Here is a 27,808-nt window from a genome sequence, read left to right as displayed (position 1 = left end):
GCTGCTCCAGGGATAGAATCAGGGGTTCCTGGGGTTGCACTCGGATCTGCAACTCCTCAAACAGACACTGAACTCAGCTGGTCAGTGCCCGTGTGTGAGATGGATGAGGCACCCAGTATCCCAGGTGGGTGCCCATCCATCAATGGCAAGCAGGGAGGTCCACAGCAACCTCACGTTGGTGCACGAGCTGCTTGTCATCTCTGGGGGCTCCTCTCAGGGTGCTCTGGATGACAGCAGCAGCTCCTCTGCCCCTCTGCCAGTGACCATGGCATCTGATGAGGCTGTGGCGACTGGGGAGATGTCAGCCGTGGCACTGCCCCCTCCCTCCCGGGCGGGGCCATCACAGGCTCCACTGGCCAGAGGACGCCCGCCAAGGTCATCAAGGCCAACAGCACAGTCAGCAGGCTGTCTCCAATGCTACTGCAAGCGAGGGGGGAGCACCTAGAAGTAGCGCCCGTAAACCTAAGTTTAAAGCACCTTAAGCACAAGACAGACCGGTCACGGGTGGCCTTTTGTTCCCCGATATTGTTTTTCTTTTTTTAATGCTGTGACTACCAACATCAGATATTGTTCAATTCAATATTATGTGAGTTCCAACATTAAATTATATTTGCTTTTGTGTTATTGGCCTGAGTGTGCTTCATTTGTTTTGTAGGTGCAGTGTAGGCCAGTATGTAATGGTGGAAGTGGTTAGTTCAAAACTTTATTGCATAGGCACTGAGTTCATCTTGGGGGCCAAGGAAAGCGTCATTTCTGTGATCCAGGGTGGAGGCAGCTGCCCTGGCATGAGGTGGTAGCATTTATTTGGTAGCCTAGCTGAAGGAGCATTGGATCAAGGCGACCCTGATGTCCTTGCCTCCCGAGAGGTTACCGAGGTCTGGCTCCACTCCGTCAGCATTCTCCTCACCGGGTTCCTCTTCTGACTCACTACTGGACTCATCATCTGTGGCCTGTGCAGCTGCGTCAAGATCCTCTTCCTCCAGATTGTCAGTGCCAGATTGTGGAGAGCGCAGCATGCAACCACTGTCAGTGACACCCGCTCTAGTGGGTATTTCAGTGCGTCCCCTGAATAGTCCAGGCATTGGAAGAGCATCTTGAGAAGACCAATGGTTCTGTCTACCACAGCCCTTGTGGAGGCATGGCTCCTATTGTACCACTGCTCAGCTTCTGTTCTTGGATAGCGGAGAGGTGTCATGAGCCACCTTTTCAAGGGATAGCCCTTGTCACCCAGCAGCCATCCATCCAGTCGGGCTGGAGCACTGAAAAGCCTCAGCACCTGGGAGTGTCTGAGGATGTAGGCATCATGGGAGCTCCCTGGGTACCTTGCACAGACTTGAAGAATCAGCATCCTGTGGTCACACACTATCTGCACGTTCATGGAGTGAAATCCCTTCCTGTTGATGAAGGCACCGGGCTCACTTGCTGGTGCTTTGGTGGCCACATGTGTACAGTCTATTGCACCCTGGACATGGGGGAAGCCAGCAATCGCTGAAAAGCCTCTGGCTCCCTTAAGCAGGCTGGCCTCGTCCATATGGAAATGAAGAAAGTCAATACTTGCCTGAACAGAGCGTCTGTCACCAGCTTGACACAACTGTGGACAATTGATTGGGAGACTACAAAGATCCCCCACTGAGCCCTAGAAAGAACCAGAGGCATAGAGGTTGAGGGCCACTGTGACCTTCAGAGCCGTTGGCATCAGGTGTCCACCCACACAGTTGGAGCTGATCTTAGGCCCGATCATCTGACAAATGGAGGACACAGCCTCCCTGGAGAGGCGGAGCCTCCTTCGGCATTGACCTCGGACATATTGACGTAGCTGCTTCGCCGCCTGTAAATCCTGGCAGCAGGATAGTGACGCCTTCTGTGGCCCCTTTCACCTTGGACTTCCTGTTGGCCCTGTGACTCTTCTCCCACATGTCCCTCCCCTGGAAGCTGCATTGGGACACCTGGCCTCCTCTCCCTTCTGCCCCTCTGTTCCTCCTCAGAGGAGGTGTCTCCAGCGGAGGCCACAATCCCTATTACCAGGGTAAGGGAAGGCTGTCTGATACCTGGAAGGGTCCACGTGGTCCAAATCTTCAGGGGGCTGGAAGACACAAATGAGTCCAGAAAAGAAGCCTGGAAATGATAAGAATGCTAGGAAAGAGATTAAGCTGTCAAGTACCAATAAGCCACCAGCAGCAAGTTACCTTGAAAACTCCTCACTATTCACATTGACAATGCTGCGAACCCTTCTTATCCCGCCTGTGGATGAGGTTTTGCAAATTGTGGCCTGCCTGCTTGTCCGTTTTGCCCGTGCGATGAGTGAAAAATCACACGGGCAACGTTAAATCGCAGTCAATTGGGTTGTCATGGGCCTTAACTGGCCTGTTAATTAATGGCGGGTGCAGCTCCGACTCCCGCACGGGCCTGTCGAGCGAAATATCGCGCGATGACGTCGGGACGCTCACCCGACGTCATCACACGTCATTTTACGTTCCAGCTGGTCGGGCGCTCCGATCAGTTCTCGCTGTTCTCTCCTCGCTACTCTCTAGGTCTATCCTCACTGCTTTCTCAAGTTTACCAGCACCACTCATTTCGATAGAGCAACAGTTTTAAAACTCTAACAATGAACAGAAAAGCAAGAGCTTTGTCATTGTCTTTCCTGGAATAGAAAATAAACTTAAACTGTATAATTAACCCCAAACAGTACTTCAAACCTTCAAGGATTCATGCTTTATAATTCCAAATTCTTTATAATTCCAATAAAACAGTGAGAGTGGAAGCTGGGATAAAACAGGGAGAGTGGGAGCTGGGATAAAACAGGGAGAGTGGGAGCTGGGATAAAGAGTGAGAATTTTTATACAAAAAATGTAATTTTGTTCTAACTTTGAAATCTAGAAGTGTTTTCCTTTATTTTTTCTACTCACAATTTTCAATTGCTTGGAAAGTGTTGTGGGGCTTTGCACCCCAGAAAATGACGATTAAAGTGCTTGAGAGAAGTCTGTAGGATGTTTCTGATGTCAGTCAAGCCAATTGCTACTGCTATTTCCAAATTATCTCCAAAACTGTCAAATCCCGCTGCGATGGACTGCTGGAACTGGGTCCTATCTGCTGAGGGGTCTCACCAGGCCTTCAAACCTTCACCAATTGTCTTGATAGATTTTTGACCAAAAAGGAACGAGAGCAATCTTGTCAAACTCAGAGAGCTGCTTTAGCACAACTGTGCCCATCACCTGTCCTGGTTTTCTCTCAATGGCCGTGAGCAGCCTGGGCCTGTTAATGGAGCATATTTATGAAGACATTAGCTTACAAAGTTACCACCATTGCCTCCTACAGCCCCTCACTCCACCCCCCAGCCGCACAAAGTGATCTGTGAAGAGTTATGTGCTTAAAACTGTCGTCACTCAATAGTGTGTCAGTTGAAAACACCTTTGCTTCTGAATCACAAGGTTGTGTGTTCAAGTCTCCCTCCAGGACTTGAGCATGAAACTGCAGTGCAGTACTGAGGGAGTGCTGCACTGCTGGAGGTGCTGTCTTTTGGATGAGATATTAAACCAAGGCCCCATCTACCTTATTTGGTGGATGTGAAAGATCCCATAGCGCCATTTCAAAGAAGAGCAAGGGAGTAATCCCCAGAGTCCTAGCCAATATTTATCCCACAAACAAAATCACAAAAACAGGTTATCTGGTTATTATCATGTTGCTGTTTGTAGGAGTTGCTGTGTGCAAGTTGCCTGCTGTGTTTCCTACATCACAACAGTGACTACACTTCAAAATATAATTAGCTGTAAAGCACTTTGAGATGCTGGTGGTCGTGTAAGGTGCTATATAAAGACCAGCCTTTCTTTCTTTGACTAACTTGATTGAGTTCTTTGATGAAGTAATGGAGAGGTTTGATGAAGATAGTGCATTTGATGTATGTATATGGGAATTTGAAAAAGTGTTTGATAAAGTACCACATAAGGGAGCTGTTAGCAAAATTGGAGCCCATGAGATTAAAGGGGCAGCGGCAGTGTATATATGAAATTGGCTAAGACAGAAAGTAGAGAGTTATGATAAACAGTTGTTTTTCAGACTGGAGGGAGGTATACAGCGATGTTTCACCAGGGGTCAGTTTTAGGACCACTATTCTTTTTGAGATATATCGATGACCTGGGCCTGTTATACAGAACACAATATCAAAGTTTGCAAGTGAAACAAAATTTGGGAATGTAGTTGTGAGGAAGATAGTAACAGACCTTAGGAGGATATAGGCAGACTAGTGAAATGGGCAGGCACATGGCACATAAAATTTAATGCAACGAAGTGTGAAGTATTTTGGTAGGAAAATGAGGAGAAGAAATGTAAACTAAACAGTACAATTTTTAAAGGGTTGAGGAACAGAGAGAGAGAGCTTGGGTCTACATACACAAATCTTTGAAGGTGACAGCACAAGTTGAGAAAGCTTTGATAAAAACATATAATATCCTTGGGTTTAAGAACAGAGGCCATAAAGTACAAAAGCAAGAAAATTATGGCTAAGCCCCAGTTGGAGAATTCTGTCCAATTCTGAACACATGTTAAGGCCTGAAAGAAAGTGAAGAAGAGATTTACTCGATTGGTACCAGGGGACTTCAGTTATGTGGAGAAACTGGAGGAGTTGGGGTTGTTCTCGTTACAGCAGAGAAGGCTAAAGGGAGATTTAATTGAGGTGCTCAAAATGATGAAGGGTTTTGACAGAATGAATAAGAAGGAGTTGTTTCCAGTGGCAGAGGGATTGGTAACCAGAGGATGCAGAGTTAAGATAATTGATAAAAGAACTAGAGGTAAGATGAGAATTGTTTTTATGCATCAACTTGGTATGATCGAGGATGCACTGCCTGAAAGAGGGTGGAACAGATTTGATAATAACTTTCAAAAGGGGCTTGGATAAATACTTGAAGTGGAAACATTTGCATGATGGTGGGGAGAGGGTAGTGGAATGGGATTAATTGGATATCTCCTTCAAAGAACCAGCGCAGGCATGATTTTGCTGAATGGCCTCCTTCTGTACTGTATCATTATCTGATTCCGTGTGCCCTCTGTTCTTGCAAGATAGTGGTGCTGGATGTTGGAAGTTTGAAAAAGCGTACAGTACACCCAGATTACCAACATGAATCTCAATGTGTGAGAATAACAGAACATACACAAAGCAGTTAAGCTTTGTTGAGGAAGAACTTTTCTAGGTATACCTACAAAAATACAAAATAGGAAAAGACCAGCTGTATCTTCCTACCCATACTATCATCTTGGACTTAAGTATCATGACTTCAAATACTCCTAACCGACAAAAGCCATGTAATTGCATGGGAGAGGCCACAAAATCTGATTAATTCATGAAAAGAAATGCAGCACAATTCTGACATCCTAATGAAACCAAAATAAGTTCCAGAAAATCACAGTTGCCATTACAAACAGTTACAAAGTGTTCACAGCACAGAAATAGAAGATTTAGTCCAACAAATTCACACTGGCGTTTATGTTCCACACAAGCCACCTCTCACCCTTCTTCACATAACCTCATCAACATATCCATTTCTTTCTCCCTCATGTGCTTATCTAGATTCCCCTTAAATGTATGACACTAATTACTTCAACTGCTCCTTGTGGTAGAAAGTTCTGTAGTCTAATCAATCTCTAGGTAAAGAGTGCTTCTGAATTCCCAACTGGATTTATTAGTAATTATCTTATATTTATGGCTCCTAGTTCTGGTCATGCCCACAAGTGGAAATGACTTCTCTACCTCTACCCTGTTAAACCCTTCATAATCTTTATGGCATCTATCAGGTTACCGTACAGCCTTCCCTTTTTTAGGGAAAAGAGGTCCAGGTTGTTCAATCTTTCCTGTTAGGTAGAACCTCTAAGTTCTGATATCATCCTTGTGAAATATTTTTGCAGCTCCTCCAGTGCCTCTGTATCCTTCTTTTTATAATATGGGGCTGGATTTTACCAGAGGGTGGTGGGGCGCCATGGGGGAGGAACGGACTGCTCGCACCCCCGAAAAGAAAGTCAGCCGGCAGCTGTCTCACCTGAAAGAAGGCCGCCCCGCAGCCATACTGCGCTGCTTGTGGGCAAAACTAGGTGGCAGTGAGACTTCCCCCACTCATTGGGAGGAAGTCCCACCCTCGAGAGCTGCTGGCCAATGTGATTGGCTGCCAGCTCTAGCAGTCCCAGCAGTACCAGAACTCGGTGGTGGACACTGCCAGGACTGCAATCAGGCCCACGACGAAGAGATGAATGCCAGAGCCAGGTATGCCAGAGCCAGGCCTTTTTGGACAGTGAGAGATTGGACAGCCGGGTGGGGGGTGGGGGACGGGGGGTGCGAGGGAGGTGGGGTGCTGTTTTTGGAGAGCAAGTGGGAAGGAACGAAGGGGTGGGTAACATTTTACAGGGGGAGGGCATTTCTGATGTGTACAGGGCATCCCTGAATGATATGCTTCCCCTTTCTTCCTGCCTTTTTTCAACTTGCGCTCAAAAAATGGACTCCTCACTCCACCCACCTGCCCACACTAACCATATTATGCCAAGGGCAGTATATTATCCCAGTCAATTGGCTTGGTAACAATTGCCATTAATTGCTTATTTGCAAATGGCAGATGTGCAACTGTATTATGTGGGACAGCTCGGGGGTGGGTAGGAAGGTGGTGGGCTAGGTACCCCTAGTATTTTATGAGCTCCCCCACCCCGGCCAAAATATGTCCGGCGGAGGGCAGTAAAATTCAGTCCATGGAGACATGAGACACATTGGTCCAACATCCCACCCGCCTTTTATACACAGTAATATCAGCCTCAGTAAGCTCAATTTTGAATACTTTCAGAGAATTCACACTCACCCCAGAAGCCGGCAAGTTGAAGCAAAGGTTGACAATTCTCAATGAAAAGAAAGCCTCCCAACATCTAACCAAGTTCTATGCTTAGGTGTCATATTTTCTGATTCTTCCTAACCTATCAAATTCAAATAGTCTAACCACATGGACATAGTCTAATCTCTTCATTATCTGAAATAGCTCAAATCATATTGCCTCAAAGTTTACACTTTTCCAGCATAAGAAAATGCGGCTCCTCAAAGTCTTATGATAATGAAGGACATTTAAATGAAGTTATCAATCTAGAGGTCCTCCTCTGAAACTTTTCCAGAGCTTCTATCACTCACCATTTGAGGGAAACAAAACTGGACAAAGCATTCCAGATGATGCATCATCTAGGTGTTAGACATGGACATTGCTATACAGTGCTTTTGTTTTATATTAGAATGCTGAAGCTTTAACCTTTGCAAAAGCCTTGCAGTGCTGATAGCGACCCTTCAGAGCCTCAAGCACTGTAACAGTTTGATGTCTTGCCTACTCAACAAACTTCTGGCTTGAAATTCGATTGGGCCTGTTTGTGGGTGCTGGGATTGCGATGTGTGATTACTCCATTCCCAGTTGAGATGATGCTAGCAGCACGCAAACTTCACTGCTGGCTGGCTGCTCACTCAGCAGGAGGCCTTGGTCCATTTGTGCTACAACCTAGAGCTAGCCTGCACTTCTTAAAGACAGCCTGCTGCTCTTAAAGGCAAGGTGTAATCAGGCTGCAGCACTAATGGAACTGTTTTTAAGAGTCTTTCAGGGAAGGAAGAAAGATAACCAAGGCTGCACATACCAAAGAGAGGGTTCCCAGGTTCTCTGATGCAATATGGGGGGCCTTAGTTCTGGAGGTCAAAAGGAGGTTAGCAGTCATGTTCCCACAGGGGGCCAGGAGGCCGTCAAGGAATACCCTAAGAAAGGATTGAGAGCTGGTGGCCAGGGAGGTGAATTTGAGGAGTCTGACCCTGAGGATCTGGCTGCAGTGCCACAAAAAGTTCAATAACCTCACATGAGTGATGAAGGTCAGTAAATGTATCTTCCAATGATATCTCCTATCCTCCACACCACCAACCCTCATGCTCCTCAATATGCCACATCACTAACCCCACCACGTCACCTCCACACACTTATCAATGCTGCAGCCTCACACCCACATTCCACAGCTTTCACATGTTTCTAGCTATTCAGTTATGGTACATCACCCAAACACATTGCAAAAAATTCACTAACAGTCTTACAGTCTTCCATCTCTTTTGCAGGACAAGGTCACAAACAACAGGTGGGAGAAGCAGAGAACTAGCAGGGAACACATTCTTGCATCTCTCAAGACCAGTGCATCATATTGTAGGGCCAGCAGTGACTGAGGTCATTGCCTCTGACATTGCTGAGAACTGAGGGTATGTTTCTGCATTATGCACCTTCTCTAATTCCATTTCAACCTCATCCTGCCGACTGACATGAAGTACAAGCTACAGATAGTGTGAAAATGGACATCTTGCTTTCTGTCCACCATCCCCCTTCCCGTTTCCCTCACCCCAACCCTCACCTTTCTAATTCCAGATAGCTAAGCCTGGCCAACCAGTGCAGCCTCACAATGTAGAATGTGAGCAGAAGCAGGCCTCTGATGAAAAAGCGCTGTCACTTCATCTGACACTTGACGCCACCAGCTCAGATATTGGCACTACATGTACTTTAGAGGATAGTATAGTGGCGGGATCTGCACATGGTAAGTCACTGGGCACGAGTGGGCTTCAGCCAAATCAGAAGGAAAGGATAGTGTGTGTGCCAACTCCCAGGAAGATGTACAAGAGAATGCTGATGGGCATGTACACAGAGATGCTTGATGCATTGGCAGGTCTGCTGCAGACCCTGTTGTCACTGTCCATGAACATGGAGGAGTCCAGCCCCAACTTGGCAGAGGGTTTCACGCAGTACTTGGAGCCTGTCCTTTCCAGTATGCAAGTGGTGGCCAACTCCATGACAGCACTTGAGGACCCAGCCATGATGTAGCACCTGATGGCTAATATGGCAGCTTCCATTGCAGCATGAGCAGAAGCCAATCAATGTCTGAGTCCCGTAACTCAGACTGAGGCTGTGAGATCACTGCTTATGGCCATGCAGGATCAGACTGCTGCCATCATGGGTGTGGATGCCAGTGCTCAAAAGGGCTTTCAGGATCTCACAGCAGTCCAGCAATCTGTGCTCCAGAAGATTACTAAGATTGCTGAGGCACCAGTTGGGAAGCAAAAGTTGCTCAGTGATCCATAAACCTGCTTTCCCTTTCCAGGATGACAGTGTTCATGCTCCCACCTCTACCAATCTGCCAGTGACCTTGAAGTACCCTCTCAGCCTGCCAGCCCAGGTCATTGCCACCAGTGCCTAGGTGGTGCAGTTCAAAGCCAGACCCTCAAGGCTGAGAGTTGATTGAGGGCATCCTGAAAGGTCATCTGCAGTCGCCTCCACTGAAAGTCAGCAGCCTTCCATCAGTCATGCTTTAGCCATTGAAGTAGCACTGTGTAGGGGGAACCAGATCAGGTGAAGGCTTGGGCAAGGCAGGCACTAAGGGTATACCCATGGATAAATAGTTCCGTTTTATGTTTTATTGGAATTGTTGTTGGATAAACTGGTTATGCAAGTTTTTTTGGTGTTGTCTTTTATTTCAGGATTTTGGCCAAGAGGATGCTGTGATGATCCATAGCAGAGGGATAGAAGGATGGGGAATTGTGCAGCAATGGCAATCTGGAGATGAAATTTTAGGAAACTGGAGTCTGAGCAGCCACTTATGGAACTGTTTTTAAGAGTCTTTCAGGGAAGGAAGAAAGATAAATAAGGCTGCACATACCAAAGAGAGGGTTCCCAGGTTCTCTGATGCAATATGGAGGGCCTTAATTCTGGAGGTCAAAAGGAGGTCAGCAGTCATGTTCCCACAGGGGGCCAGGAGGCTGTCAAGGAATACCCTAAGAAAGGATTGAGAGCTGGTGGCCAGGGAGGTGAATTTGAGGAGTCTGACCCTGAGGATCTGGCTGCAGTGCCACAAAAAGTTCAATAATCTCACATGAGAGTTGAAGGTCAGTAAATGTATCTTCCAATGATATTTCCTATCCCCCACACCGCCAACCCCTCATGCTCCTCAATATGCCACATCACTAACCCCATCATGTCACCTCCACACACAGCTTGCCCAAAGCGAAGGAGTTCCAGCTGCCGCCTCCCTTCCTCCTCCTCTTTCTCCTCATGACATGCCTGCTGAGGTCCTTGCTGGTAGGGTTCATTCTCATAAGAGCAAGGTTGTGGAGAACGCAACAGATTACCATAAACTTGGCGACACACTCTGCCGAGGGTTTCACGGCTCCCCCTTAGTGGTTCAAACAGCCGAACTGTTGTTTTGGAACAGTGATGGTTTGTTCCATGATATTCCTGGCATCCACATGGCTTACATTGTACATGCGCCGCCCATGTTTGGTCAGGTGCCAGAGAGGATTCATGAGTCAGAGGTAAAGAGCATAGTCCTTGTCACCAAGCATCCAGTCTCTTGTTTGTCATGGTGGTTCAAATATGGCGGGAATGGCTGGCTGGTGCAGGGTGAATGCATTGGACAGCTGCTGGGGTAGTGGGCATTCACCGATATGCTGTTCTGTGCAAGGTCGCACACCAACTGCACAATCAGGGAGCGGTAGCTCTTGCTGTTCCAGTACATCTCCTTGTTAAGATGTGGCATCCGCAGAACCATGTGTATGTAGTTGATGACTCCTTGCATCATTGGGAATCCCGCTATCCTGGTAAAACCACATGCCGATTCCTCCTGCTTCTCTCTGGTTATAGAGAAGACTATGAAGTCTCTGTCCTGGCAATAAGGGCCTATATTACCTCCCTGATACAGCGATGTATGGCAAAGATATTTTGGCTATGTTGCTGACTCCCACATGAAGGACGTTCTTGAGTAGAAATTGAGGGTGACTATGATCTCCATGGCCACTGACAATGCAGTCCTCACCCTGCTCTGTGGCTGCAGATTGTGTTGGAGGAAATGGCACAGTTCAGGGACTATCTCCTTGGTGAAATCTCCTGGCTGAGGCGGGGGTAGGAGAAATTCTCTCTGAAGACCCTTGGTGGGCAAGGCCTTCTACTGAGAACCCTCCTCCTCCTCCTCTCCCTCTGTGCACAACTCCTCTCTGCTGCCTATGTCCCATGTCCCTTCTTGCTGCAGCCCAAGACCAACAGCAGGCTTTCTGCTGACAAGCCCTCAAAGTCCTCTGATCTCCTTGACAAAGCCCAGCACCACTCCCTTCGGAATCCAACAACATTTTCAAACTCTTTTGACACTGAAGACTGAACTTCCACTCACTCTGCAACAGCAGAAGAAAAACAACTAAACACTTCACCTGAAAGTCTCATGCTGATGCCTTTAAGTAGCACTACAGGGGTGGGGGGGAGGTGGGTGAGGGAGGTTCCCTCATGCAGCTAAACACAAATTCAGTTTGGAGTTTTTAGCAGAGGCTGTGAACATGGCTTGTGAGGTCAAAAATGGCAGGTTGGGCATTAACTCAGCATTGGGTGATGTTTGAGCTTATGATCTGCCTACTCTGAATGCTTCTGGCACAGCACAGGATGCCCTCAATCGTGCACGTACAAGCATAGCAATTCACATGGGTCATGCTGTAATTGGCCAGAAACGGTCCACCTGCTATTTTCATGTCTCCATAATGCCAGCAATAGGGGTGCTGCGGAGCCCAATTTACCGTCTTTAGCTTTGGAACTCTGCTTACAAGTTATGCATTAGTTCTACTCGCATGTACTTACCTACCTTCAAGTCACAAGTACAGTAAGAGTTCCAATTATAAGTTGCAGATCAAAAGTGTGCTGTGTTGCAATACAAAAATTGCCTGTAAAAAATTATGGGGTAAATTTTAACTCAGTGGATGGAACACATCGGTTTTGGTACAGGTGGGTAAGGTTGGGAGCAGGGTGGGGGTGGGGGTGAGGGTAACAATAAAAACTAAGGAAATTGACAGCACCTCAGGAAGCCAGCTCTAACCTGTTGCCTTTCAGGTTTCACGAGAGCAAATTAGATTGTGCGCAGGAAAGGCAGGTTGGCAAATAACTTAAGTGAATTGTGCAATTAGAGCGATTATTCAACTCACTTTTGAATTTATCATTGGGTCCACAGGTTTGCCAGGCTTCCTAAACTCGCCACTGAGAGCAAGACGAGGTCACAGCGGCAACTGAGGGGGTCAATCTACCTCATGAAAATATGGCATTAAATGCTCAGTACTCAAAGTTACTTTATGACTTGCTTGGCAAATGGGTTTGTTCACAATAGCTCAGAATACTAGGAAGTGTATAGACAGAGAAGGATTGGCGGACCTGCAAGGTCACCTTGTCTGTCTTGTTCAGGTCATCACACTGCTTCCAACACTGAATCCAGGAGCATAGCACCATGCTTCTACTGCTGACCTCTTCTGCAATCTCCAATCATGTCTTCTTCAGCTGCAGGCATCTTCCTACCACTGATAGGGAAAAGCATGTCTCCAATCCTCACAGAACCCAGTAGCACATCAGGGAGGCCTCAGTAAAGAAAGGCACAGCATTGAGGGCCTGGACTCCTTTATGAGACTTCCTCTTTTCTTCCTACCAAATCCAATCCTTCAACCTGCAACTTTGAATAGTCATTTTAAATGCTGAAGCTGAGATTGCACCAAGTGGGTCCACATCATACCCGCTGTAACTGATTGGACAGGAAGTTTGTAAATAAAATTATAATGAAGCGGTGCTGTTAAAAAGTCATTGACAGATGCATTGAACTTACTTATGTTTCTCCTACATGATATCAGATCCCTGTCACAGTCACATCATATGCCCATAAAGCAGCAATAGAATGTGGACATTGTACCTTGACAAGGTGGACTCCAGAGGGGTCAGGTGACTTTTTGTGGTTTATATACAGGCAGAGACTAACTTTGTGTTTGGACATGTCTCTGAAAAGTCATTAAAAAGTAAATGGCCTTCCCCTCTCCATTTCAATTAAAGAGACTTAAAATAACAATGGCTGTTAGACTTGTTAGCCCCATGAAGATGGGATTTCAAATAAAGACATTCAGGAGGCTGCTCATGGCTGGAATGTTGATAGGATATCCTTCATTCTCCATTGTGTGCCAATTACATCTGCCATCAACTCATTGTATGGACAATGGAATATATCGATACTGTTGTCACAAACCTGAAACTGGCTGGAGGTAGCTAATATCTTATTAATTCACAAGGGAAGCCAAGTGAGCCGATCTGGGATACGGAGGCTAGAGAGATACCATCTCTTGCCCAGTACAAGGGAGGACTCTGCCTTAAATTTACCTTAGACAGAGCAGAAGGGCTTATTATGTAGTGAAGCTTATAGTCCTTCACAACAGGGGTTTGACCAATTTCGATTAAAAGCCAGAAGCTCGTTATTGTTTGGGGTGAACCAGTGTGAATCCATCACCAGAAACCTCCGACCTTCATTTTTCTTCAGTACATCAAGTGAGAATCCTTCAGATCTGCAACTACCATCTTGCAGACCAATTAGGAGTGAACTTAGTTATTTCAAAGAGTTAAAAAAAAGTTCACTTCTAAAAGTTCATGCTACATCTTTAGAAATCATCTTTCCTTGTGTGTGGTGTGTGTATTTGGTGTGAATGAGGTGAGAGTGTTGTTGCATTTACAATTTCAGGCATTGTGAGAAATAAACATTTATCATTTCTTTTCATTTATACTTACAAGAAAGCCTGTTTGTGTCTGTTCTTTAAAATCACAGCACTCAAGGGTTAAAATATTCCTTCTCAAAAATACATCTCAGTCAGCCAAGAGGTGGTAAAAGGAGGAAGTTATCCCACCTCTCTCCCCGTCTGTAATGCCCCTCAAAACAACAACAGTTTTTATTTATATAGCACCATTAACATTGTAAAACATCTCAAGGCACTTCCCAGGAGCTTTATAATGCAAAATTTAACACCAAGCTGCATAAGGCTATATTAGGGCAGAGGGCCACAAGCTTGGTCAAAGAGCTAGATTTTAAGGTGTGTCTTAAAGGAGGAAAATGAGGCAGAGAGGTGGAGAGGTTTAGGGAGGGAATTCCAGAGCTGAAGATTTTGGCAGCTGAAGGCATGACCACCAATGTCCTGCAGGCCCTGTGATCCTCATGCTCCCAATGTTCTGCAGCTCACTGATCCCGATCGGACTATGCCGAACATGAAACCGCTATGAGTTGCACATCGGTCGCTCTGTGTCATATGCCATTTCTAGCCAAACAGGCATGCAGAAAACCAAAATGTTGGCCACTGCTGCCATGTAACCAGCAGTTGGCGGGTGAACTTGGGAATGAAAGTGAGAAACTTTGGGTCTGTATGGTTTACTGCTACAGCATACAAAGTATTTCACCAACAGAGGGAAGGACCTCTCTAATGGAATAAGCCTTTTCTCGGCTATCTGTCATTACGGATCCTGCAATTTTTGTATAGAAATATAATAGATATAAATCAAAATTTGATCTTTACAATTTGTCATTATTGCCACATCCTTGCAGGCATTCTGCTCTCCTTTGCTATGGGGAAGCTCCCTGGAAAACCAAAACAGGCATATTCTCATTTCACCCAGCTCATTCAATATCAACTTTACCGCAGAATCTCAAAAGCATGACCATTTCTGGCACGCCTCCAGAATTGTTGCAACAAAGGTAACAGGAAGTAAAGCTGGCAGAAGTGATTTTACTTTTAAATGGCTGTTACGGACTTTTTAGCAACGGCAGCAGTGAATGAAATCCCTCCCCCCTGGCCTTCCACCATGAGAACTCCTATCTGGGGGTTGTTTACATATAGGCAGTTTGCTCCACATATGACAACTGATAGGCAAGTTAAGGTCATGTGAATGGCTGTGCACCACTCAAGCACTGCCAGCTCCCTGTCATTCTGGCTGCCTCAGAGTTCAAGATGAATAATCTATCCCAATGACAAATAAGTGTTCAACACAATGTTCAAATCAAAACGCAGGCTAATTATTTCCTGTAGGCTAACGTCTGTCAATGTCGGCAACTCAAGTTCACATAAAGTTGAACCTTGCTGCTTGTATTTGCATTTTGTTTCAGTGTCTATCAAGCCTATCATTTTCATTTAAATGATTACTTTGTGGAAGTAGTAAATGTGTAGGCTGGATATCACTTAGATACTTGCTGGGATTTTGATGGCGTTGGCTCTCCATGGGCTGCGCATTATGAGACCTCTCTATGTGTATGAGTCATGTGGAGATTATGGTGGCTGTGGTTTGAAGGAACCCTCTTGCCTTGCCGGATGCAGCTGGTAATTCTGAAAAGCTGCCCATCAAATCACATATGTGTGTGTGTGTGTGTGTGTGTGTGTGTGTATCATCATCCTGTGGTCCTTGAAGAAGGTTCTTTGCAGCTCTTATCCATAAACTAGCTTTTCTCCATCCGTAACATCAAAATCTTACAGTGCTTTCATGTGATCAGCTCATTTTACTTTTCAAGTGCTATTTTAAGTGCTTAGCTGGATAGTCATTGCAGTTCACACCTGATTTAAAGAATTCAATGCTGTTCCCTCTCATTCGATGACTCACTGTGTGGGAGAAAATCCCCATAATTTTGGCTACAGCCGGTAACATCAATGATGTGGGGAAGGAAACAGGAATAAATTCTCCCAGAAACTTCTCATAACCTACATTTAGTCGATCATTAGAACATAAACAGCAATTTCCAGCCTTATATTTCTGTTACTTTCTCCTTACGTTTTTCACCCAACCCCAGCTATGTTTCTCGTTGATATGTTCTCCAGCAGTTCCTGGTGCTTTCTGATTTTGCATTGCTCCAGTGATCTACCACACCCACGACCCACCATCAATCCCTTTTGCACATGCTTCACTTCACACTATCTTTTTCACATGTTTTACCAACTTGAGAATAATTGCCTAAGACTGGAAAAGGACAGAATGAGAGTCATATACAATAGGGTCCTTTGCTACCCCTCAGCAGGTGATCAATGCATCCGCCTGTGAACTGCAGACTAAACAGGAAGCAGCTAATGGTCTACCATTTAAGAACCACTGCCTAAGTTGTCAGTCCGTAGCAAGGTATTGAATCATGGAGGGTATTATAGTCAGGACTGATTCTCGTGTTCATCCAATATCTCCACATGTACAGTACACTTGCAATTAGAGGATTTTAGGTGGTGACTATGTGTGGGAACTCTAGTTAAGGCCTCGCCCAGAGGCAATGAGACCATTTGTTATGCTCCTACTTACATCTTCATTGAGGTCAACTAATTCAACACAGATTGAACCTTCCTGATCTGCACTGCTCATCACCACATCATGCTGTGCACCTGTTCACTGCTTTATTGGGATGCTAAGAAGAAAAAGCATTTTAAAATTAAAATACTCTAAATATTCAGGATTTCTCGCTTTAAACAAAAACCTGTTCTCTTAGAACAAGTGAAGGGTTATTTGATAAGGCATTAATCCAGAACACATGTTTCCTTCCTTCACTCCATGATTTCAGTACTTCACTGAACCAAATAAATTTCTGCCAACAATCAAACCATCATTTGAAACCCATTCCGATGTTATAACGCATCTCACACCTAGAGAAATGTTCAGGAGGTTGAACAATTTCAGACACTCTACACTCGTGACATATAATAGACAACATGATGCAAGGTTCCTGCCGACAGCCCTTATACCCAAATTACCAGCAACAGATGCCATTTGTGATCTACATCTCAATCTACATGTCAACATCTCATTAACAGATGGCAATGCCCTCCATTAAAGTCACCCCTTCTGCAGGCTACTCAGAAAGAGGACATTTCCTAGTGGGAAGTCTCAATATCAGGTACATGTTCTGTGTGACCCCACAAATTCCAATAAAATACACAGGTAGGTGTTTTCAAATAGTAGTTCTTACCCCTGTTGCCACAATATCAGAGCACAACTGGTTCCAACTTTACAGTTTTGGGTTCTTTTGCACCATTTTTTCATTCGCAGGCCTGGCAACAGTTTCCATAGGCAGATTGCATTGTTTGAGATCCGAAATCTGTGTCTTATAATTTTCAGTCCCTATAGAGAGCGTGGTCCCAGTGATCAACATTTATTCCAGTTGCAATATTGCTAATTGGATTAAGCTATGTTTCCATGATCACTTTGGATATCACAGACAGACTAAGATTCAACAGCTTAAAACAATTAATCACATTTATTTACAAAGTCAAATAGTTATAAAATACAGCAAATTAATACCCAAATATGAGACAACTGGAATTAATATCATACAGATTATCTAAGCTCTCAGAAACCCTTCTCCAAGAGTTAAAACAGTCTCCTGAAATTAAAATGGACAATCTCTGTATCACTAATATAGTGAATGATAACTGTTCACATTTCTTGTTGTTCTTGATATCAGAATGCTATCTTGAACCATTTTTCTCAGGTTAAGAATTTCACATTAATATAAAAGTCAAATATTTATTGAGCTCTTTATTTTGAAAACTTATCAGAACACATCAAGCCACTCAATTTATCAAACCAGGGCAGCTAAGGATGAACAATAAATGCTACCCTTGCTAGTTATGCCCATATCTCGAGAATGATTAAACAGAAAGCCAACTAATGAGCAAGTCATTGAATCAATGGGTAGCTGTTGGAGTGAATGGACAGGTGATAGAATGCATGAAAAATTACAAGAGTCAATATGGAAGTTATATGACAGAGTAAATAGAAAGAGCTATGAGCTAACGGGCAGGGCTGAGGTCAGTGGGCAATGGCAAAGTGACTGAGCAGGTGACCGTGTTAGCAGATAATGATAGAGTCAATAAAAATATGACAAAATCAATGAACAATAATGGAGTCGTAGAGAAGTGAAAGAATTAGCAAGTATGCGATAAAGTTAGTAAACAGGTAACAGGAACGTGATAGGAGCCAATGGACAGGTAACAGAGACTGCAGATAATGATAAACTTAATAGGAAGCAAATTGATTAAGTATAAAGGAAATGCCAGTGCTCACATTACAATGTAGTGTGGTGAAGGGAAGCTTGTTTCATCTTTTGCTACTCCATATTCTGACATACTGCCTTATACGTAAACGAGCCTGTCCAGCTCAAGATATTAGCTTTCATCACTATTGCAGTTTAACTGAAAGATGAATTCTATTAAACATTAGCTGTGCTCTGACCTAGTTTCAAGCACAAACAGAAAATGAACATAGCATGAGAGCAGTCTGTCTCTAGAGATGGAAAGTGTAGCGTTGCCATGGTGAACTTGCTTTCAGCCATTTCTAGTTCACTAATCCCCATTGAGCCATCCTACCATCATTATTTCTGCTGCTTAATGAAACTTAAACAGCAAAGAAACGAAAATTATCCTGCATCAGAGCTTATAAAGCAGGACTGTTATGAGGTCTTTCGATATGGGGCACAGCCTAGAGCCAGAAGGGTAAGGCAGAGGGTGGTACGGATGATGTAGAGCTGTTACTGGTGTGTCAGTGTAGGAACAGGGCAGAGCTGAGAGAATGGGGCACAGTGAGAGTTAACAGTGTGGGGCACAGAGTGGCACTGAAGGAGTGAGACACAGTGAGAGCTGACAGTGTGGGGTACAGAGTGGGGCTGACAGTGTGGGGCACAGTGAGGAGCTGACAGTGTGGGACACAGAGCGGTGCTGACAGTGTGGGGCACAGTGAGGAGCTGACAGTGTGGGGCACAGAATGGAACTGACAGTGTGGCTCACAGAGCGGAGCTGACAGCGTGGGTCACAGTGAGGAGCTGACAGTGTGGGGCACAGAATGGAACTGACAGTGTGGCTCACAGAGCGGAGCTGACAGCGTGGGTCACAGTGTGGAGCTGACAGTGTGGGTCACAGTGAGGAGCTGACAGTGTGGGTCACAGTGTGGAGCTGACAGTGTGGGTCACAGTGTGGAGCTGACAGTGTGGGGCACATTAGAGCTGACAGTGTGGGGCACAGAACAGGGCTGACAGTGTGGGGCACAGTGAGAAGTTGAAAGAGTGGGACACAGTGAGAGCTGACAGTGTGGGGCACAGTGAGGAGCTGACAGTGTGGGGTACAGAGTGGAGCTGACAGTGTTGGGCACAGTGAGAGCTGACAGTGTGGGGCACAGTGAGGAGCTAACAGTGTGGGGTACAGAGTGGAGCTGACAGTGTGGGGCACAGTGTGGAGCTGACAGTGTGGGGCACAGTGTGGAGCTGACAGTGTGGGGTACAGTGAGGAGCTGACAGTGTGGGGTACAGAGTGGAGCTGACAGTGTGGGGCACAGTGAGAGCTGACAGTGTGGGGCACAGTGTGGAGCTGACAGTGTGGGGCACAGTGTGGAGCTGACAGTGCGGGGCACAGTGAGGAGCTGACAGTGTGGGGCACAGTGAGGAGCTGACAATGTGGGGCACAGTGAGAGCTGACAGTGTGGGGCACAGTGTGGAGCTGACAGTGTGGGGCACAGAGTGGAGCTGACAGTGTGGGGCACAGTGAGGAGCTGACAGTGTGGGGCACAGTGTGGAGCTGACAGTGTGGGGCACAGAGTGGAGCTGACAGTGTGGGGCACAGTGTGGAGCTGACAGTGTGGGGCACAGTGAGAGCTGACAGTGTGGGGTATTTTAGAGCTGACAGTGTGGGGCACAGTGAGGAGCTGACAGTGTGGGGCACAGTGAGGAGCTGACAGTGTGGGGCACAGAGTGGAGCTGACAGTGTGGGGCACAGTGTGGAGCTGACAGTGTGGGGCACAGTGTGGAGCTGACAGTGTGGAGCACAGTGAGAGCTGACAGTGTGGGGTACTTTAGAGCTGACAGTGTGGGGCACAGTGAGATGCTGACAGTGTGGGGCACAGAGTTGAGCTGACAGTGTGGGGCACAGTGTGGAGCTGACAGTGTGGGGCACAGAGCGGAGCTGACAGTGTGGGGCACAGTGAGGAGCTGACAGTGTGGGGCACAGTGTGGAGCTGACAGTGTGGGGCACAATGTGGAGCTGAGAGTGTGGGGCACAGTGTGGAGCTGACAGTGTGGGGCACAGTGTGGAGCTGACAGTGTGGGGCACAGTGTGGAGCTGACAGTGTGGGGCACAGTGAGGAGCTGACAGTGTGGGGCACAATGAAGAGCTGACAGTGTGGGGCACAGAGTGGAGCTGACAGTTTGGGGCACAATGTGGAGCTGACAGTTTGGGTCACAGAGTGGAGCTGACAGTGTGGGGCACAGTGTGGAGCTGACAGTTTGGGGCACAATGTGGAGCTGACAGTTTGGGTCACAGAGTGGAGCTGACAGTGTGGGGCACAGTGTGGAGCTGACAGTTTGGGGCACAATGTGGAGCTGACAGTGTGGGGCACAAGCTGGAGCTGACAGTGTGGGGCACAGTGAGGAGCTGACAGTGTGGGGCACAGTGAGGAGCTGACAGTGTGGGGCACAGAGTGGAGCTGACAGTGTGGGGCACAGTGAGGAGCTGACAGTGTGGGGCACAGTGAGGAGCTGACAGTGTGGGGCACAGTGTGGAGCTGACAGTGTGGGGCACAATGTGGAGCTGAGAGTGTGGGGCACAGTGTGGAGCTGACAGTGTGGGGCACAGTGTAGAGCTGACAGTGTGGGGCACAGTGCGGAGCTGACAGTGTGGGGCACAATGAGGAGCTGACAGTGTGGGGCACAGAGTGGAGCTGACAGTTTGGGGCACAATGTGGAGCTGACAGTTTGGGTCACAGAGTGGAGCTGACAGTGTGGGGCACAGTGTGGATCTGATAGCGTGGTGCACAGTGTGGAGCTGACAGTGCGGGGCACAGTGTGGAGCTGACAGTGTGGTGCACAGTGTGGAACTGACAGTTTGGGGCACAATGTGGAGCTGACAGTGTGGGGCACAGTGTGGAGCTGACAGTGTGGGGCACAGTGTAGAGCTGACAGTGTGGGGCACAGTGCGGAGCTGACAGTGTGGGGCACAATGAGGAGCTGACAGTGTGGGGCACAGAGTGGAGCTGACAGTTTGGGGCACAATGTGGAGCTGACAGTTTGGGTCACAGAGTGGAGCTGACAGTGTGGGGCACAGTGTGGATCTGATAGCGTGGTGCACAGTGTGGAGCTGACAGTGCGGGGCACAGTGTGGAGCTGACAGTGTGGTGCACAGTGTGGAACTGACAGTTTGGGGCACAATGTGGAGCTGACAGTGTGGGGCACAAGCTGGAGCTGACAGTTTGGGGCACAGTGTGGAGCTGACAGTATGGGGCACAAGCTGGAGCTGATAGTGTGGGGCACAGTGAGAAGTTGACAGTGTGGGGCACATTGTGGGGCTGGCATTGTGGGGTACAGAGTGGAGCTGACAGTGTGGAGCACAGGGTGGATCTGACAGTGAGGGTCACAGTGCAGAGATGATAGTGTGGGGCATAGAATAAATGCTAGGTCTAATGGCAGATCATGAACCTAAACTGCTAATTCTTTTATTCCCTCCATAAATGTTGCCTGAGCTCCTGAGTATTGCCAGCATTTCCCATTTCTATTACTAATGCACTTGCTCAATTAAAATAGCACTGGAGCCTTGTCCTGGGACGTGGACTCCTGGCTATCACTTCCTGGGTGATGTCCATCCACATGCACTGCATTAGCTCCCCCCGTGTCCTCCTACCACTGCAAATAGAGGACTTCACTCCCCCTCAGTACCTCCTCCATCTGGACTTCCAGTGCTGCATCAGAGAAGCTGGGGCTCATTCTCTGGATCTTTGAGATAATTTTCAGATTGAATTCTGTCCCAGCCAGCATGCTCCACACCTTCCTTGGAAGTGAGTGAGTGCAGGATTGATGTGGCTCCAGGAAATTGTATCTAATCAGCACTCGAGTGCTAAATTTGCAGCTGTTGGTTTCAGTGCCTGCAGGCATGTTAAAGATCACAACAATCATTCGTGACCCACGGCAGTCACATCTGCAGTAGGGGCTGCATCTTATGTGCCCCCACTGAGCATGTTTGCAGCAGGGAGGCACGTAAAATTGGGCGGGTGCCCACCCCCAGCTCACCTCCATAATATGTCGAGGTTGGGGGGGGGGGTGGCAAAATCGGCAGCCCACCTGCCATATTAAAATAAACGATAATCAAGGGTCAATTGAACTTGCTAACAAGGCAATTGACCCCGACAATACGCTGCCCTTATCATAATACTGTTGGCTTGGGCAATCACATGGGGGTGGGATGGCCATTTCTTAAAAAACTTTTTAATAGGGTGCAAAGTAGGGTACTATCCTCAGGGGCCTTTGTGAATTGGGGGCAGTGCCCCTAAGATAGTACCCCCCTTTTCTTCCTCCCTGCCTGCACTGTAAAACCCACTACTCCAAATACCCCCACCCGCCCCCCCCCTCTAAACTGCAAAACCCTCCCCAACTGGATCCACTTTGCTCTGGGATCCATGGGCCTTCTCCTTGGGCCAGCTGGCAGTCCCGGAGGTGCCCACTAATGCACTCTTGGCGCTGCTGGGACTGCTGGAGCTGTCGGCCGATCTGATTGGCTGGGTGCTCCCGAGGACGGGACTTCCTTCTTAGTGAGGGACGAAAGCTCCACTGGCAGATTATTTAGCCCACTACAGCGTGTTATGGCTGCATGGCTGCCTGGCATGGAGTGAGGCAATTCCACCCCACCTAACCAGTATTATATGCTGCCCTAGGTGCCTACAGCTCAAGGAACTGCGGCTCAGAGTGTATGAGATGGAGTCCCAGCTTTGGACACTGCGGTGCATCAGGGAAGGAGGGTTGTATAATTAGGGCCATAGGTTAAAATTGAGGCAATAGAAAAATATTTCGATGTAGGTAAAGACAAGGTGAGTGGAACAGGAAGGGACAGGAAGTTTAATGGTAATAGTGCATCAGAGAGTAAGGTCCATGCAGGGAATAGTAATAAGGAATAAAATTGAAGTCACTTTATCTGAATGCTCGGAGCATCTGCAATAATATAGATGAACTCGCGGCACAAATAGAGATGAATGGTTTAGATCTAATCACCATTACAGAGACAAAGTGACCAAGGTTGGGAAATAAATATTCCAGGGTACAAAACATTTCGAAAAGACAGGTTGTAAAGAAGGAGGGGTAGTCCTGATAATAAAGGATGACATAAGGACATTAGTGAGAATGGACTTTGACTCAGAAAATCAGGAAGTCAAATCAGTATGGGTAGCAATTAGGAATAGCAAGGTCAAAAAGTGCTGTTGGGAGTAGGTTACAGGCCCCCTAACAGTAGTTATATCATTAGGCAGAGTGTTAAACAAGACATTGAGGTGTAACCTCCAAGCTTCCCAGTGTCGGATTTGGGGGGTACCCCAAAGATGCGCTGGGGAATCCTCTCAGGAGTTCTCAGATTAGGGTTTATGTGGCAATTGCCCTGAAGTGCACATTTCCTCTGCCCTGCTTTGGGAACCATCCAAAAATACGGGTTATATCACAACCTTCAGATGGTTCCGCCAGGGTTACACCAATGGTTACTCAGAAAAAGCTAGAAGAATTAAAATCTCTTCTACTTTCTGGGTAACCATTGTAAACATCCAGGCTGACCCCACAGGACTCCCCCTCATCCCTGGACCCCCATGGGACACCCCCACACCCTGATTCCCTCCCCCAAAGGACACCCCCCAAACCCCTGACCACCCCTGAGCTCCAACACCCCAACACTGACCTCCAACATTCCCCCACCCCCGACCTCAAACCCCCTCATCCCTGACATCCAACCCCCCCCACCCCCAACCTCCGACACCCCCAACTGCTCCGATCCCCAACAACCCCGCCCCCCCTGTTGGTAAAGGTTGTCTGGAAGATGAGTTTAAAGAATGCTTTTGTAACAGTTTCCTGGAGCAACTTGTGGAACCAATTAGGGATAAAGCTATCTTAGATCTAGTATTGTGCAATGAGGCATGGTTATTTAGTAATGTCACAGTAAAAGATCCACTGGGAAATAGTGATCATAGTATAATTGAATTCCACGTTAAGTTTGAAAACTTCATACTCCAATCACAAGTAGAATCTTAAAGTTAAACAAAGCCAACTGCATAGGTATGCGGGGTTTGCTGACTAAGGTTGATTGGAAAGTTAGACTAAAAGGTGGAGCAGTACATAAACAGTGGGAAACATTTAATGAAACAATTCAACATTTTCAACAAAAATGCATTGCATTGAAAAACAAAAACTCAGTGAGAAAGACTGATCCGTAGCTCATAAAGAATTTTAAGAATACTATTTTTTCCATTCGATCATGAGATGTGGGCGTTGCTGGCTGGGCCAGCATTTATTGTCCATCCCTAATTGCCCTTGAGAAGATCATGGTGAGCTGCCTTCTTGGACTACTGATTAACAGAAGAGGATTATAATGTTGCAAAGAATAGTAGTCAGTCTGAGGTTGTTTTAGACACTAGCAAAGGGCCAGCATAGTTGATAAAAGGGGAAAAAAATAGAATATGAGAGTAAACTAACCAAGAATATAAAAAGTAAAAGTAAGAGCTATTACAAGTATATAAAAAGGAAGAGAGTAGCTAAAGTAAACATTGGTCCCTCAGAAGCAGAGACAAGAGAAATTATCATAGAGAATGAGGAAGTGGCAGAAACATTGAACAAATATTTTGGGCGGAATTTTTCATGCCCACTGGCAGCAGGCATGATAGGTGACAAGCGCAGACAATATGGGACGATCGGTTTCATAATGGCAGGAAGGCAGGTCGTGATTGTCTGCCTAGCCCACCAACGGCGGGCCGTGTTTCCCACCTATGGTCATCGGGGACTTCATTGTAATACATCAGCATATCATTAAAAGGCCATGCCGCCAGGCTCTTGGACCCCCGCTGGATCGTCTGTCCACGTTGGCGGGAAAACACGTTGACGTGTTTCACAACGGCGCACGGGTGACGTGCACTTGGCAGCCTTCATTGTGGGGGAACTGGAGCTGTGTGAACAGCATCATTTTCCACAGCTCGCCAGGGTTGCCTGTTGCTTTGCAGGCTTCAGGGGCGACGGGGGGCCTGGGTGAAGTGCCGTCCTGCGTCTGAGGTGACTGTTTTCAGGAGGGGTGTCCGGGGGAAACTGCTGCCCAGCCTCAGAGGCAATGTTGTCGTGCTGGGGGTGGTGTCCAGGGGAACCTGCTGCCCAGCTGCAGAGGCGACTGTTGGGAAAGTCTGGCATTGGATCTCACAAAAAAGAAATCGAGGTGGGGGACAGGGTAGACGAGGGAAGTGGCCACGCAGTAGGGACACCTGTATAAACTGACCATCCCTCTGCAACTGAGATAGTTCAGGCACAGCCACAGTGATATGATTGGGGTCAGACTCTTAGCCTGCCCGCCCAGGCAAGCAACACGGAGGCACCAAAAGGCCACAAAGCGCTCCATACCTTACCCCTGCAGGTGTGTGCATGGTTTCCAGGGACTGTGCATGACACGTACACCCTCAGTAACTTGCAGATCCCTGCAGTCTTCCAGGGTCCACAGAAACTGCAGGGATGACTCCTCTGGGACAAAGGCTACCCGCATAGGCTGTGGCCGATGACACCTGTGCGGCAGCCTCAGACTGCAGCAGAGCGACGCTATAACGGAGCTCATGATGCAGTTCACAACCTGGTGGAGCAAATAATTGGGATGCTGAAGATGAGGTTCCGGTGCCTGGAATGGTCTGGTAGAGCCCTGCAATAGAGTCCACATCATGGTCGTCTGCTGTGCCCTTTACAACCTGGTGCTGCAACAGGGAGAGGAGCTGGCTGAGGAGGTGGAGGAACTGGAGGTCTCCTCCGATGAGGAGGATGCCAATGGGAATGAGGCTGAGGAGGTCTTCAGAGGTGATGATGGCGGGGATGAGGCCCTCGCACTGGCCAGATGAGGCAGGCGCGCTCAGGAGGCCCTCATAACTGCTAGATTTATGGAGGATGATGACGACATGCAGTGAGATTACCCCATAGATCCTCACATTGCATCTGCGAATGTTTGACTCCAGTCTGACATATGGCAGCGTGCATACATGCTCCTGTCATGGAGATGCAGTGGAGACCCTAATAGTAGTTCGATTGCAGGAGGATGACGACAGCATGCATTGAGGACATACCATAAATCTACACATAGCCTCTGAGAATGTCTGACTCCTGTCTGGCTGAGGGCAATTTGCTCGCACTCCATGATCAGGGTCATATCATAGAGACACAGCCAAGAAACTTCAGAAGCATCTGATGCTTTGTCCGCCTTCAACACCTGAGCCCTTCAGGAGCTGGAGCACAGCTTCAGTGGAAACAGATGCTGAAGAGATGGGGCACAGCCCCTCCTTAAAGGTGCTGAGAGCACATCGAGGGAATGAGAGAACTCTGTGGTGTCTGCCCACTATATTCTGGCAGCAATGATGAGCACCATCGAGGTGTAGGCATCAGTAATGTTTCCAGGGAGTGTGAGGCTGGACCATCACTGTGGTCTGAAGGCTGCACAGAGAACAGGGAAGAGGCCCTGGACTGAGACACCTGCCTTTATCTTGTGCAGGAAGGTTTCACATCTGAGTGACAAGAACACTGCTCATCATAACAAGGAGCCATGGGCAGGGAGACATTCTTGGGAGTTTATTGCCAATAGTTGAACATTATGTACAAGTGATTAACACCCATGTCCAGGCTGTGCAACTAATTCCCTTAACTTTTCTAACGCTGCCGCTACATCTTGTTGCTTCCCGGACATCCACAGCGGAGGTGGAGGCAGCCTGCTGACTGCAACGCCCTGCCTGTGATAATGTTGACGGGCGTCCTCTAGAGGGCTGAAACTTGAAGGACTCCAGCCTGCTTTCGGGGTCCTGCTGTGTGGCAGTGGCACCCTCCTCGGCCTGTGGAGCTGGAGCTGCTGAGGTCATAGGAAGAGGGGAGTCAGATGGGTCGGTCACTCTTGGAGTCACTTGGGTGGATGGGCCTGGAGCGTGGACCTTCTGATCCTATGGGTGCCCGGGGGCCCCTGGCTGACTCCTTGAGGAGAAGGGGTAGCTGGAGTGAGATCGAGCTGCCTGGCACCCCTCTCAGGTACACACTGTTGGAGGCCAACTATGGCATGAGTGATGGAGTTAAGCTCACGCAGCAAAGCAGGAGTGACATCCTGGACCGAGGTCTCCATGGCAGCCACCGTCCTGCCAGTGTTGACCTCGGTTTGTTGCAATGCCGGCGCTATCACCTCAGCCTGAAGGTGGACGGACTCCTCCATCGTGCCTTGCAATCTGAGGAGTGCAGCGGACATCCCTTTCTGATGGTCCCAAGCTTGTCTTTGCAGCTCCAGCAACTGTAACATGAACGAGTCCAGTGGCTCCTCATCTGACTTGGACTCAGCAACGTTCTGTTCTCCAGCCGTCCTCTGAGTGCAGGGGACCTGGGAAGTCCCTGCTGTGGATCAGAAATTGCAATGTGCTCACCGGATTGTGATCGCAGGACTACTCAAAAGCTAGGTCCCACCGAGGTGTGTGTCTCTGCGCTGGTGGAGGGTGTGGGTGAGCGCTGTGACGGGACTCCAGGGAGGGTGCCTTCAGAGTCCTCTTCAGAGGTTTCTTCGGGGCTTGATTGGGGGCTCTGGGTCATGGCCTCAGTTGGCTGTTTGGCAGATGTGTCTGCAAAAGCAAGGGGAGATAATTAGTACATGGTAGTGGCCTGTGAAAGAGGACACATCACTCACAGCATTGTTGTCTGATGGATGTTACTGCTGGATCCTCACTTGGTAGAGCACCGCTGACCTCACCATCAGCACAGGACTGGTCCAGGTCCTCGCCGACCAACTGGATGACTCTGTTTTCAAAGTCTGTGAGGACCTTCATTTCGGGCGTTCCGCCACCGGCCTGTGACCTGTCTCTCTTGTTGTGTGTTAGCAAATGTAACACTGCTATTCAAGAAAGGAGGAAGAGAGAAAACAAGGGAACTACAAGCCAGTGAGCCTGACATCAGTCATCGGGAATACATTATTATGGAAATATTAACAATGCATTTA

The 27,808-nt window shown here is 47.6% G+C and overlaps 1 long non-coding RNA gene across 1 annotated transcript; it reads left to right on the top strand.

The window, feature by feature from the left end:
* The first annotated feature begins 6,153 nt into the window (after positions 1–6,153).
* Positions 6,154–13,535, top strand: LOC144684224 (uncharacterized). Its single transcript, XR_013577460.1, has 3 exons — positions 6,154–6,247; positions 9,506–9,910; positions 12,010–13,535. It is a non-coding gene; the product is annotated as an uncharacterized LOC144684224 (long non-coding RNA).
* The last annotated feature ends 14,273 nt before the right edge of the window (positions 13,536–27,808 follow it).

This window comes from Cetorhinus maximus, chromosome 9 (assembly GCF_964194155.1).
Source record: "Cetorhinus maximus chromosome 9, sCetMax3.hap1.1, whole genome shotgun sequence".
NCBI lineage: Eukaryota > Metazoa > Chordata > Chondrichthyes > Lamniformes > Cetorhinidae > Cetorhinus > Cetorhinus maximus.
The sequence above is the reverse complement of the archived record's forward strand: the minus strand, read 5'-3'. Positions and strand labels throughout refer to the sequence as shown.